General features: G+C 48.6%; 1 protein-coding gene across 2 annotated transcripts in view; it reads right to left on the reverse strand.

Annotated features, from left to right (window-relative positions):
* The window catches only part of NEURL1 (neuralized E3 ubiquitin protein ligase 1), a 198,851-nt gene that overhangs the window by 87,729 nt on the left and 97,703 nt on the right, over positions 1-13,419 (reverse strand). The gene's annotated exons all lie outside the window — the stretch shown is intronic.

Below are 13,419 nucleotides of genomic sequence, written 5' to 3' on the forward strand. Positions count from 1 at the left end.
AGAAAATGAGGGTGGGAAGGGAGCTCAGGAGGTCACATCTAGTCCAACCCCTGCTCCAAGCAAGACCAGCCCCAACTATATCATCCCAACCAAGGCTTTGTGTAGCCGGGTCTTCAAAACCTCTCTGGGACGCCTGCTCCAGTGCTTTACTATCCTCCTCGTGATAAAGTATTACCTGCAACTTCCCTTGCTACAACTTGAGACCATTGCTCCTTGCTCCCCTTTGAGTGATTCCTCGTAAACACCCTCCTTTAGCACCAGAGCTGCAACCATTTCGCTCTGCAATGGGAAATCAGAAACCAGCGCCTGGAGCTCTCCTCTGTCGCATGCTGCAGCGGATCTGGGGGCCCAAGAGGCTTCACAATGCCGTGCAAACAGAGCTCCATTTGGCTGCTGTACAAATGCCTGGGGTAGGTACTTATTAAGCCAAGCTGCATGCATTGCTTGGGTCAGTGGATTGCATTCTCCCAGCTGTAAGCGGGTCCACATGGACTATCACATACCATATCCTTCCACCAGCTGAAACACATTTGGGGAATGTCTGAGGAGGGGGAAACTGCTTTACCTTTCATCTTTCTCATCTGTGGCTGCAAAGAGCCAGGGAGGTAACCGAAACAGTTTTGGCCTTTCTGAGTTAACAGCCGAGGCACATCGCGCAGTGGGCCAACAGCCTTGGACATGCATAGTTGGGGGAAGAGCCTGAGAATATATATCTCTCGATTCAGATGGAGCAGGATGGGCTCGTGATGGCATCGTGATTCTCTACGGCACCAGGAAAACTTTCTTAGTCCACTCCATCAGGTATATCTGCCTGGTAGATTTTCCTTTCATCAAAATGGCCCAGACCATGAAGAGCAAGATGATTCTGCACTCACCAGCCACCCAGCATCAAGGCCATGGGTATGTGCTCCACATCGGTACGGCTACCCCCCTGGCTCGAGCACACAAGAGACGTGCAACAATAGTGGAATATGCACATGAAGAGATGGTGAAGAGACTTTATGTAGGCGTGTTAGATCATCTGTCCGTGCTGAGCAGATGAGCTAGGGCCCAGGGCCGGATAGGCAATAAATACAGAATATTTGGAGAGCTGTCCCAGTTGCAGATGGGCTCTCACAGTCAGTCTGACTGGGTCTCGTCTGATTTTGCAAAGCACTTGGGGGAACCAAGGGATTGGAGGGTCAATGTGCAACTGTCCTCCTTCCACTCCATCCTCCTCCCCTCTCCTTCCCTACTCCCACCCCTGCCCAAGCTATGGGCTCAGGAAGGTATTGAACAGGATCCTTCCCTGGAACAGAAAACATGACATCTCTCTGCACTCTGAAAAGGTCTGCTTGATAATCGCACTGAAAAGCTGCCTTAAAGAACAGAATCTGACGTCTGGCTTGTAATTTGAAGAGAAATGCCCAATTAAACATTGCATTGGGCTGTTCTGCAGGCCAGGAGAGCATGCACGGCAGGAAGGGAGATCTCAGGCCAGAGAAGCCGGTCCCAAAATGTGACTGTTTCCTGGAGCAGAAGGAAGGCTTCACCCTACCCCGTTTGATGTAAACACTGATGGACGTGCTCTCCATTGTCATCTGTACCGATCACCCTCAGACGTGCTATGGGAAGGACTTGCAAGGAGCATGGTGAAGGCACGGTGTGAAACGGGGGGAATACACTGTCATCATGATGTCCACAAACCGTCGGGTTTATCGTGTTACAGGACCTTTCCATCCTGAAGTCAGCTGGGCGCTTCTAGAAGGGCAATGTTATCCATTCTGGTATTTCACGGGTGGGTTTGGTCTCAATACACCCATCCCAGCGACTGTCTATCCCTGAGGTGATGACCAGGACATTGGAGGGCGGTATCTTTGCTTGTGGAGGTCTCTTTATTGGTACTGTGATGGACTCCTGGGCGAAGAGGCCCAGGGAGCAAGCCTTTGCAGGCAGGCTGTACAAGCGGAGGGAGCAGAGGACTGCTTGCTGTCCTGTGGTCTGTGAAACGTGGGCAATGTGTCGTGGTGGTCTCCCTCTACATATGTGTCGGTCCGTCTGTAGGTGCTGCAGATAATGCTTATGGCAAATGCCGGGTCAATCCTCTATGTCAAATGCTGGAGGGCTAAGAGGGCATCTGCACCTCTTCTTGTGACAGGCAGAAGCTGCCAGGGGCAACTTAGCACTGAAGCCCGTGGCCTGGAGCTTCAGTGCTAAGCCACTGGTGAAGCACGGTGCATGGGTGCTGAAGCATCAGTGGGAAGCAGTGCAGTGACCATATCTCCTCCTACAGCTCTCCATGGACACACCGCTTCTGGGATTCCTCCGGCGCCTTCCCTCGTCCCGTGGTAGCTCCTTCGGCTTCTCCTTGGTGGAGCTGACACACAATACAGCCCACCCTTGTGCTCTTCGCACGCTGAGGGAGGACTTGGCCTCCAGCCGTGAAGCTCACAGAACTAACGAGCGCTGCCTACCTAAGAAACTGTCTGCAAACAGTGTGAGCGGCTTAGGGCAAGGGTTTTCTAGCTGGACACAACACCACAAGCCATGCGGGGCTCAAGAGGAAACTTTGGTCAGCTTGCTCTGATCATCGCACCCTCAGTGGGAAACAAGGGGAAGCTCAGGGTACGTGCTCCACATCGGTACGGCTACCCCCCTTGTTCGAGCACACAAGAGACACGTGCAACAATAGTGGATAGCGCGTGTGGACTATCCAGCAAAGGAGAACCAAGCTGTGCTGCACAAACCCACGGGCCAAACTTAGAGCAGGACCTGGCTCATCCTGGGTTGCACGGGTAGGAGCAGTGCCAGCAGATGGAGGGATGTGATTCTTCCCTCTATTCAGCACTGGAGAGGCCACATCTGGAGTCCTGTGTCCAGCTGTGGACCCCCATGACAGAAAGGATGTGGACACATTGGAGAGAGTCCAACGGAGAATTGGCATCTCTGATGCTGGATCAACCTTATTTTCAAAGTCGCCACCACCTTTCCAAGAGGAGTTGGGAGCAAATTCCATAGAAACGTGGCAGACTCCTTGGAGGAAATACTAGCCACACCATGGGTTTCTCCCTCTTAGTCAACTGGAGAACAGAAATAAGCTGCTAAATCAACAAAAGACTTCCTTCCCTTTTTGCTGGGTTTCACCTGGTATTGTAGCCGACGGAGCCAGCCGCGTCACGGGGAAGCGAGCACCGCCCCGACGACCGTGTCTGCACTGCTCCTCGCTGGGGCTGGGAAAGCAGGCAGGAGCCGGGAGGTGCTTTACAGGAACCGGAAAATGAAAGTGAACAAGTCAACTTTCTGTTTCCAAGCTAAGTGAAATGAAAGGGAACAACTTCGGTGAATCAACCAGAAGGGAAGGAGCGTTTCAAAAGGTCGCCCATTTTAATCAGTGGAAGCCTCATTGCTAAGTGTGGCGAAGAGTGGTTTGGGGGGGTGAGGTTCAACATGAAAAGGATGCAAAATGCCAACTTCCGCCGAGTATCTTCCAAGGGATGGAGCAGTAGTCTCATGCATGCTTCTGAAGGAGGAATTTGGCTGGTTTTTTTATGGTGACTTTAAAAACCGAGTGTCATAAGATCTGTTAAGCATGGAAGACCCCTATATTGCTCTTATTTCCTTCCACAATAGAGACCTCACACAACACTCACCAGAACAACCTCTCACACTCGTATACGTAAGCCAACGAGGTGAAAACAGGCTAGCGTACAGTTAGCCATCTAACTCCGTATTTAGGCACCTAAATCACGGTTTGATCTTGAGGGATGCTGTTCCCTGCAGCCCTCACTGGTTTTTTCTGTGTGCAGACACAAAAGTCCTTTTTTTCCTCGGTTGCTTCAGCATCTTATGGATGAGACACGTGCCCCGATCGCCCTTCCAGAGACTTTTGTCTCTTCTTCTTGCTTTCTCCACCTTAATCTAAGGCATTCTGTAAGCTGGAGTTTTTCAAAGGAGGCTTTGAAAATGCCATTTGCAAACAATCTGTGTGTCTTCAGTCAGTCTACAGATCTTCAAATGAAAAAGAAAAGAAAAAAGAGAGAAAAACTTCTGTCTCCCTACCTCTACCATGCATTTATGTAAAGCCCTGCCGTAAGCAACAGGCATTGCAGGGCGGCGTTTATTCGCCTCCATAGGCTGCCTCCCTGCAAAACTGGCATTGAAACACCGTTCTAGCCTTTCCAAACAGAAAAATGAAACAACCCCCGGAGAGGTTTTCATTAAGCAAAAGAGCTTTGCAGCCAGTCTCGTTAATTTTTCAAAGCTTTAATTGAGCCTCAGTACATTGTGCTTCTACTCCCACGTCGTGTTTTAGGCCTGCTGAGTTGCAGCACGTTAACTGCCTGCATCTTCAAAAGAGATTAGCAAACGCTTTTAATTGTTCCGTTTTTACGCTCCTCAAAGCCTAAACATTTCTCTTTTGCGCTAGTCTTGCCGGTTTTTATCCCAGCGCCTTGGAGAGCCAGAAAGGGCTAGTGTGTGTGTCGCTGTGGCTTACGGACCAGCACCTGCCCTCTATGCTTGCAGGCAGCACCTAGCCCCAAGCTATGGATGGCGGAGATGGTGGCTTCACACTTCTCCTCCTGTCCGTGGGTGAAATCACCCTTTATGGGAGCTGCTCCACCCCATGGTGCCTCTCCTGTGAAACGCCGAAGTGTTGAACAAAGCAAGCAAGCAGCCACCTCTCCCACGGCTGATACCGAGAACCGAAACCCCGAGGAATGAAGTGGCTTGCCCAAGATAACGCAGCGTCCGTGCCAGGCAGCCTGGCTCAGGTCTGCGCCTAACCCTGCCAGCCTCCGGAGCCTACGGCTGCTTCTTGAGAGCTAGCGGGGAAAGGAAAGTAGAGACATCCTCTTTTATTTCCCAGAAAGTTCAGCCTGGCACTGAACGAGCAAAATTAGAAACTCAAAAATAGCAGCGTCAAACGAGCGTGGTCAGCAGAAAGCGGCAGTGATGGATGGAGCGAGGACTGTATCCACGGTGGAGCAAGGAGCGGCACGCTCAGGAAGCCTCTTTGGCAAACTGCTTGTGTTTTCCTCCTACTGCTCCTCGTGCAGTGCCCTTTGATTCATGTGAATTTGAGGGTGGGCTTGGAAAGGAGACACCCCACTCCCTCCTGTGCCATGTCCAGCTCCCGCTGCTCTGGTCCCTGCGGGCAAACCGTGCGAGGAGGGAGAGAGGCACAGACCAGCAGACTGGTCCACCACACCCTACCTACTGGGACCAACTTCTCGGGCACTGGTGGGCTCAGCTGGCCACGGCAGGAAAGAGGTCCTCTAGTCAAAGCACATGCAAATGATAACCTATCCTAAAAACAGAGCTGCTGGGTGGGGACAGCATCCTGCTGCCGTACTGCTCCAAATGCTGCCTCCACACACAACCCCGCCATGCAGCACGGCTGTGTTTTGCACAACGTCTTCCGCCACATAGGCTGGATTCGGATCTCGGTTACAATAATGTAATTTGGCCTAAAACTGGTTTTCCCACGCGTGTCCCACGCTGTTTACTCCGGAGAAAGAGTGGCAAACAACACCGTAGAAAGGAGCTGGCCTTTAGCAGAGGGGGAGCTACAGAATACCTCCTCCCTCCACCCCCCGTGGCGGTCAATTATAGCAATCCCGGGTGTTTCTCCTCACAACCAAAAATGATGGTGCCCCATCGGCGGAGTCAGAAAGGCGTGTAGGGCAGTCTGTGAAGGCAGGAACCGCAAAAGAGGAGGCTCGGGATCAGTTTGATGCAAATAAGGATAATTTGCAAGGGAAAATGATGCTTTTAGAGAAGAGGGGAGAGGTGACTGATGATGATGAGTAAGGCAAGGCCCACCCTGGAAGAGACTCACATTCCCAGTCAGGACTCTGGGCTATACTGGTTTCTGCTTTCATCACAGGCACGCTGTTCGTGAGTCTGGGGTCTGGCAGCACACTGCACATTTACACTGTCTACGTCAGGACTTTGTGTAGGATACGGAGGATCGCTCTCTCCCTTGAGCACAATATGTTGCTACAAAACTGGGAATCCAGCCTGGCTCTTTGACCCCAAAAGTTGAGAGCCGTTCCCTACTTTGCAAATGCACCTTCCCTTTTTCCCTAATCGATTTAATTATTTCCTGCTAAACCACCAGATTGTTCCCAACTGTACTTCGGGACATCATGTAATAACAGTCTCTTAAAAGGCAGACAGATGCCCTGAATCCACAAAGGCAGACGAGGTTCTTTGGGTAGATGTGATGTCTTTTATTAGACCAACTAAATAACTAGAAAATTTGTTCTTTGCAAGCTTGCAGGCACAAACACCCTTCGGCAGGCGTATGGGGAGTCTGTTGGTGTTTGTGTGCTCTCCTGGGTAGAATAGGAGCCGATATGCAAAATGCAGGTCCGGGGTTATCAGCTGGCAGGCAGGTGGTAACGTGCCATAAATCCACTGTCTATATGTAGTTCGCACAAACACCAGCAGACGAAGGGTGTTCGTGCCCAAAAGCTTGCAAAGAACAATTTTTCCAACTATTTAGTTAGTCTCATACTAACTGCCTGGCCTGCCTATGTCCGTACACCAACACGGCTACAACCTACACCCCCTGAATCCACAAACACACCTGCACAGCTCTTCCCCTCTATATTCCTGCTGCAGATCAGCAAGGCTAATGATATTTGTTAAGCAAATTTGACTTTGTGCGAGGTAAGTTTTAACAAGGTGATTCTTTTGTCCCTGGGAATAACAGCTTCTGATTAAGCATGCAAAGGACTCCCTAGGTCATGTTAGACAACCTAGAAAACCCTTCCTGATGGTCTAGAAACTACTTCAGGGTTAAGTGAATGATGGGTGAACGTGCCATCCGTCACACTTAACACAGATGAACTCAAGGACGAGATGAGGAATCATTAGAGGCATCGAAAGAAATTCAGATGGAGCCAAGATAGAAAAGACTGAAGAGACAAGTCAGTGCAAAAAGTTCTGATATAGGTGCATAAAGCAATGGGTGCTTTACAGATGCAAAACAGTGAATGGTGCAGACACTACTGTAGTTGCATATACCTTGTCCTCTCTCATTGATCTCTCCAAGAACTCCTACCCTCGTCCACCTTCCCGCCACACGTCTCTACTCTTGAGTTTGCGGTCTCCAGTCACATACACGAGAGACACAAGGCTACTTGAGAGGCTAGTTATGAATTAAAGTGTTATGATGGTCACTTTACCCCACTACACGAGCAAAGCTTCTGCAGTCGGAGCGGGACCATCAGTGCCACTCGTCGCTAAGGAGGTGGGGGTCAAAACTGCTATGCGAATACAGGCTAAACCCTGTCACTGAGTCTTTAGGTTTCATCGTAGATGCCTTGTAGGCTGCAAGCCTTTTGAAGGGGCTGGAAGACCCCCAAAAGAAGGAAGGCCCTTAAAATAAAGTGCTGAGAGACCTGCCTTGCGTTAGGAAAGCTCATTTACTTTGATCCCAGTGACACAATGGGTCCGACAAAAGACATCGCCCTAAGAAACGCTTGCCTCTCTGGAAGGAAAGGGCAGACTCAGAAGAGAATACGTTGCCATTTAGGTATGACTAGATCTCTGCAGTATCTAAGAAAGCCACAGCTAATGACAGAAGAAAGCTGCCATCCAAAACAGGTTTAAAACTGCCAAAGCCACTGTGGATACCCATGGCCAGGTAGGGACACTGCACACTTTGTACCAAAAGACCTGCCAGCAGTCACAGCAGCTCTGTCACCAGTGATCCGGGACACCTGAACGGGACAAGGTCAGAGGCTTGCACTGAAAATCTCCAACAGCCCCATTTTCAGTCAATGCTAGCGTTGCTCTGGCACCCTGCCCAGGGTCTTCTGCACCAGTTAATCTAGCTCTGAGCTGGATTAAATTAAAAAAAGACACACACACACACACACACACACACACACACACACACACACACACATGCACATACACTTTTAGGGCTGTGTAATAGTCCTCTGAACACAGGGAGAGTTTGGCAATGGCCTTCGCTCCTCTATTAAGCGACTGTTCTTGGGGAACACGTGCCAATAGAAAACAGAATATAAACTATCCATTTTAGCATGGCTGAGCTTATTGTCAATCACTCTATACAATCTGAGAGTCAGATCAATTATCCAAACGGCTCAGTGGTGATTTGGAGGCCATAAGGAATATAATCTAACTCTGACATAGCAAAGTCTCTCTGCAGATTAAAGCTAAGAGTTAAGTTGTCAAATCATCATGTTTCACACTAACGATTTAGCATTTTAAACCACGTCTGGTCCCTTTTCTGTTTAGAGCATTTGCAAGTAAGAAGTAGAAAAACACTATGCCAGAGGATGGGTGTTATAATATGCACTTGGGATAAAGCATTAATGGCTGGCAATAATTGCAAAGGTGAAAATTCACTGTTTGGAAAGGTTATCAAGCCATCACTTTATCTGCAACAAGTTACATGTCACATGCAATGAAAGCCAGGCCAAAGAGCCCGATTTGCTGCCCTTACATTAGTGCAACCCCACCGGCCTCAATCCTAATTCATACCCGTGTCTAAATCAGAGCCGAATCAGTTACTACATATAGACACAAAGCTCATCGGGGCAAGTAGTCATGAGAGTGGTAAAAATAGAGCGTCATTGTGCAAAGTTGGAATAAATGAAAATGCCTGTGGAGCTATTTTAGAGCTAAGGAAATGGCATCGAGTTTCTGAGAACCACAGAGCAAGAGCACAGCTGCCTTAGCCATGCCTGCTGCCGTGCGCTCTCCAGCCCCTACGTGCACACCCAAGGATGCAGATCCTATACCATGAACCTCATATAACCACTTACAACTGTTCTCGGCGGATAAAATCTGCAACCGCATCAGAACGTAGGGCTTACGGCCATTCTGCGCGGGGATGAATGGTCACGCAGGGTGCAGGGGAGAGGAAAACCAACCCAGTAGGGCTCTGGACTGCAGATGAGTGGATATCATCATGCACAGGGCAAAATCCTGCGTGGAGACAGTGGAGAACTAGTACACCGGCATTCTCCGGGCAGCTTGTTCCCCCTTCCTCCATGCAGCCTTACGTGTCTATGAGAGGGCCGAAAACTTGGCCATTACACACGTGCGCGCGCACACACGCACACACACACACACACTACTATTTGCTATTTATTTACTACTTATGGAAAGAGCACTTTCCATTGAAACAAGCCTGCACTCTAAACAATCCATGATGTCGGGAAATATATCTGCCAATCTGGGCTGTTTTCCCAGCCAAAAACCCAACTCTCCGTTCTCACCGGGGGTTTGTTTCTGTAATTACAAAGGCGCTGGTGACAACGTGGGAAACGGTGTCTTGCACACCTTTCCCCCCCCTGCTGTTGGTGAAAATGATTCTGTAACATAATTAAATGCTTGTCACACGTGACGAAGTAGACACAAATAACATTACCCCCCTGGGAAAAAAGGCATTATTGGTGATGATCACTAATGACACCGGCTGAAGTTACGTGAGCAGAACGTGAGCACGTACGTACCCCACGTGTGAATTAACATCCTGGGTGTGTCCCAGCAAGCAGAACGGCCTCCGAAGAGCCCCGCACGTGTAAATCACTAATCTCTACACACATACACACCCTGGCTTTCTCTCTCACCAGAGCAATGGTTGCCTTTTTAGCTAGCCTTTATTCTGAGAAAGAAAGACAAAGGCATCAAAGGCTTGCAGCTCTTTATGCCAATAAAACCCTGAGGACTGAGTCCCACTGAATTAAGAAAATGTCTTCAACAGATAAGAGTTATAGAAGTTTCCCTTAAAGATCAAAAAAAAAAAAAAGTGAGACAACCATTTGTACTTCCTGCCAGAAAACAAGGAATTAAAAAAGGAAGACAGCAGATGATTCAGAGTCGAGCCCAAAGCACTGCGACAGCATACTGACTACTAAATATGTATATATTACAGATATGCTTCCTTTATGATTAATTAGCAAGTACTGTTGGATATAAATATTTAGGATAACTTTGAACAGTTTGTGTATGTGTGAATATATATATTATAGTTATACACGCTATATGAATACACACAGATACATGTATGCGCACACTTTTCTACTGCTAGGAGCAACGCAGCCTCAGATAAAACCCAAGCGAAATCTCCAACGCGGCGAACGTTTCCTATTTAAAAAGGTTCTTTAAAACACTCATTTACGGACATCATTTTTAAAATCATTTGTGGACCCACCTATCAACGCTGCTTGACCCTAGGACTTACCGTTTGTATGTTTTACCGCCTTTGCATTATAGACAGTCTCCAAAACTGCAGAAAGGAAGTTCATAGGTGTGGGAGAGGGAGAGAGGGGGATGAAACCACGAAGCACGTGGTACGCGGGAGAAAGTGGACACACACAGACGCTCCGGTAACGCAGGACATGTACATTCACGGGGCGAGATAGTGATGCTACACACCCCAAGCTAGCAGACATTTCCTTTTAAAATAAAGGGGTTTGGCAGTCGCACAAGACAGGCATCCCCTAATCTGGTTAAAGAGGATTTAATGCACGGATCTGGCATGGGAGGCTCAACTCAGCTCAGCTCCATCCTCTCTGGTTGAAAGCTCCTTCCCTCGGAGCCCAAAGTGGTGGCACCATCTGACACCGGGCTTCATTCAAGACCTCCCAGCTCCGCTCCCGGGGTTCGCCTGCGCTGCTGCCCTGCCCTCTCCAGGGAACCAGGGGGAGGTCTGGTAGACAGCCTCCTCTTCAGTACAAATCACCCATCCCCAGAGGAAGACTGGACATGAGTACTGCGTCCAGTTTTGGGCTCCACAATTCAAAAAGGATGTGGAGAAGCTTGAGAGAGTCCAGAGAAGAGCCACGCGCATGATCAGAGGTCAGGGAAGCAGACCCTACGATGACAGGCTGAGAGCCCTGGGGCTCTTTAGCCTGGAAAAGCGCAGGCTCAGGGGTGATCTGATGGCCACCAATAAGTTTATCAGGGGTGACCATCAGTATCTAGGGGAACGTTTGTTCACCAGAGCGCCCCAAGGGATGACGAGGACGAATGGTCACAAACTACTACAAGATCGTTTCAGGCTGGACATAAGGAAGAATTTCTTTACTGTCCGAGCCCCCAAGGTCTGGAACAGCCTGCCACCGGAGGTGGTTCAAGCGCCTTCATTGAACACCTTCAAGATGAAACTGGATGCTTATCTTGCTGGGATCCTATGACCCCAGCTGACGTCCTGCCCTTTGGGCAGGGGGCTGGACTCGATGATCTTCCAAGGTCCCTTCTAGCCCTAATGTCTATGAAATCTATGAAATACCTTTCCAAATGACTGAAAGCTATTGTCAGCAGGGATCCTGGAAGGACGGTCGTGTGGCTAAAGTGCAACCCCGAGCTGCAGGACCCCCGAACGCGGCTCTTAGCACTACCTCGGCTCACTTCGGCTTGCCCGCCCTCCATTCCTTTGCAAACTGGGATGATGACCCTGCTGCTTTCCTTCCTGGGAATAAATGCTGCTAGGCTTAATTCATTGTTTGTAAAGGACTCGGAGATTGTTGGATAGAAGCGGTTGTAAGAATGCCAGCTATTCGGAGTTACAGTGACATATGGTATAAATGTTTTCTAGGCTTTCTTTACTGTTGTTAGGCTCTTCCCCAGGCTAACGAGTCTCCGAGAGACCCACAGCCAACTTGTTTTTCTGGTTTGCAAGGCCAGTTCGTTTGGGAGCCTTGCATCTCCGCAAGGTCAGTAATAACATGTCATATTCCTAATTACCTCTATGAAATGGGTCCCTGTCCCCAGCCCAGTTTCTCATGGATGTGGGCACGCCACCTAAGTAAAAGCAGGGGCCCACTTCAGCAGAGGTACAAAGGACAACGGAGGCTGAGCTACTGGTGGCTTCTCTCCAAAGATTAACTTTCACTGAGGGCGGGCGAGTCTCCCGAGTCACATAGGCATCACAGTAAATGCCACCCGCTTCCTTCCACGCAAGGTGCAAGGGCACTGGTCCACGACTATTCGGGGGGCTCTTGCTCTGTTTGTGCTGCCTCTGGGGATTCCCGTCGATACGGCTCCTTTCACTAGCACTGCATCTATTTTCGGTTCTTCTTTACTAAACTAATACATTCCCAGTTTTTTTTTTCTGTTTAACTGTTAATTTGACACTAAAAAAACTGCCTTCAACGGCAATGTGGAATAAAGGAATGGCAGCCTCAGATAAATGTGCTCACGGTTTCTATCTCGATTTGCATTGCTCAGTTTGCTTTCTTTCTTTCTGTTTTTTTTGGTTAAGTCACGAATGTCCCTTGTTTTTAAATCATATCTGTCCTCATCGACCAGTGGTACCCCACCTTGGATTGTCACCTTGTTTGTAGCTCTTCCTCTTCAAAGGAAGGCACAATGCTGACAAGAATGAATGACCCACATCCCTTCACTTTGCATCCATGTCCCAGCAAAGTGAGAATCCAAGATCGGCCGTCACCGATGAGGAATAATGCAAAGCAGAAGTTGTGGGATCGCTGTACAGTGCCGTAGAGCACTGGTGGCGACAGAGGGAAGAAATCCTTAGTCGGAGAAGGCAACACCTCATTAAACACACGAAAATATTTTTCCTATCTGGGTTTTTCCAATTCATTAATATTTTAATAGATGAAAGAGAAAAAAAAGCCCCAGGGGAAAAATCCAGCAGTGATGACAAAGCAACTAGCCACAGACTTCTCCCTTTTTTTTTTTTTTCTTGATGACACAACAGGATTGCTGTTTTGGAAATATCATGTGAATTGTGGATTAGTAAAGAAACAAAAATTGGTCAGCTTACAGATGAAACCGATGCAGTTAATTCAATGAATAAATCATCAGCCCAATAGAGACGTCCCTGCTAGCAGACAGACAGTCCTCAATATACCTAAGGGATCATATATATATTCCTTTGCTTCATATTCATGCAATGTATTCCTATATTGTTCAAACATGAGAGGATGTAAAACCAAATCAGGCTTGAAACTATTTATAACTTACATATAAATGTATACTTCAAACAACGTCTCAACCTGACAGAGGAGCTACAAGATAGGCTCCGAAACACAACACGTGTGCATAATGTATAGGCTACGTGCATATAGATAGAGCCCTATATAACATTTGACACACTCAATCCAAATTCACGGATGCTACTGCGATACACAGACACACTCAATCCAAGTTCACTGCTGCCACTGCGATACACATTTGGGTGGTGAATACTCTGCCTCTTCAGCACATCCAAAAGTTAAAGGGAACATTTCAGAGCAATGAACAAGCTCCGTATAAATTGGGTGCAGCCCCGCAAGCAACCTGTCTGGCGTGTCGGATGCACAGCCCCAGGTGTATCATTTTCTGTGGACGTGAAGTTCCCCTTATCACTGGTCTGTGCGATATTCTCCGAGCCCCCACTCCCCCTTTCCTCCCCTGCTTGAGCTCACGTCTCCTGCAACCGCAGACACA

This window comes from Alligator mississippiensis, chromosome 6, assembly GCF_030867095.1.
Source record: "Alligator mississippiensis isolate rAllMis1 chromosome 6, rAllMis1, whole genome shotgun sequence".
NCBI classification, from domain to species: domain Eukaryota; kingdom Metazoa; phylum Chordata; order Crocodylia; family Alligatoridae; genus Alligator; species Alligator mississippiensis.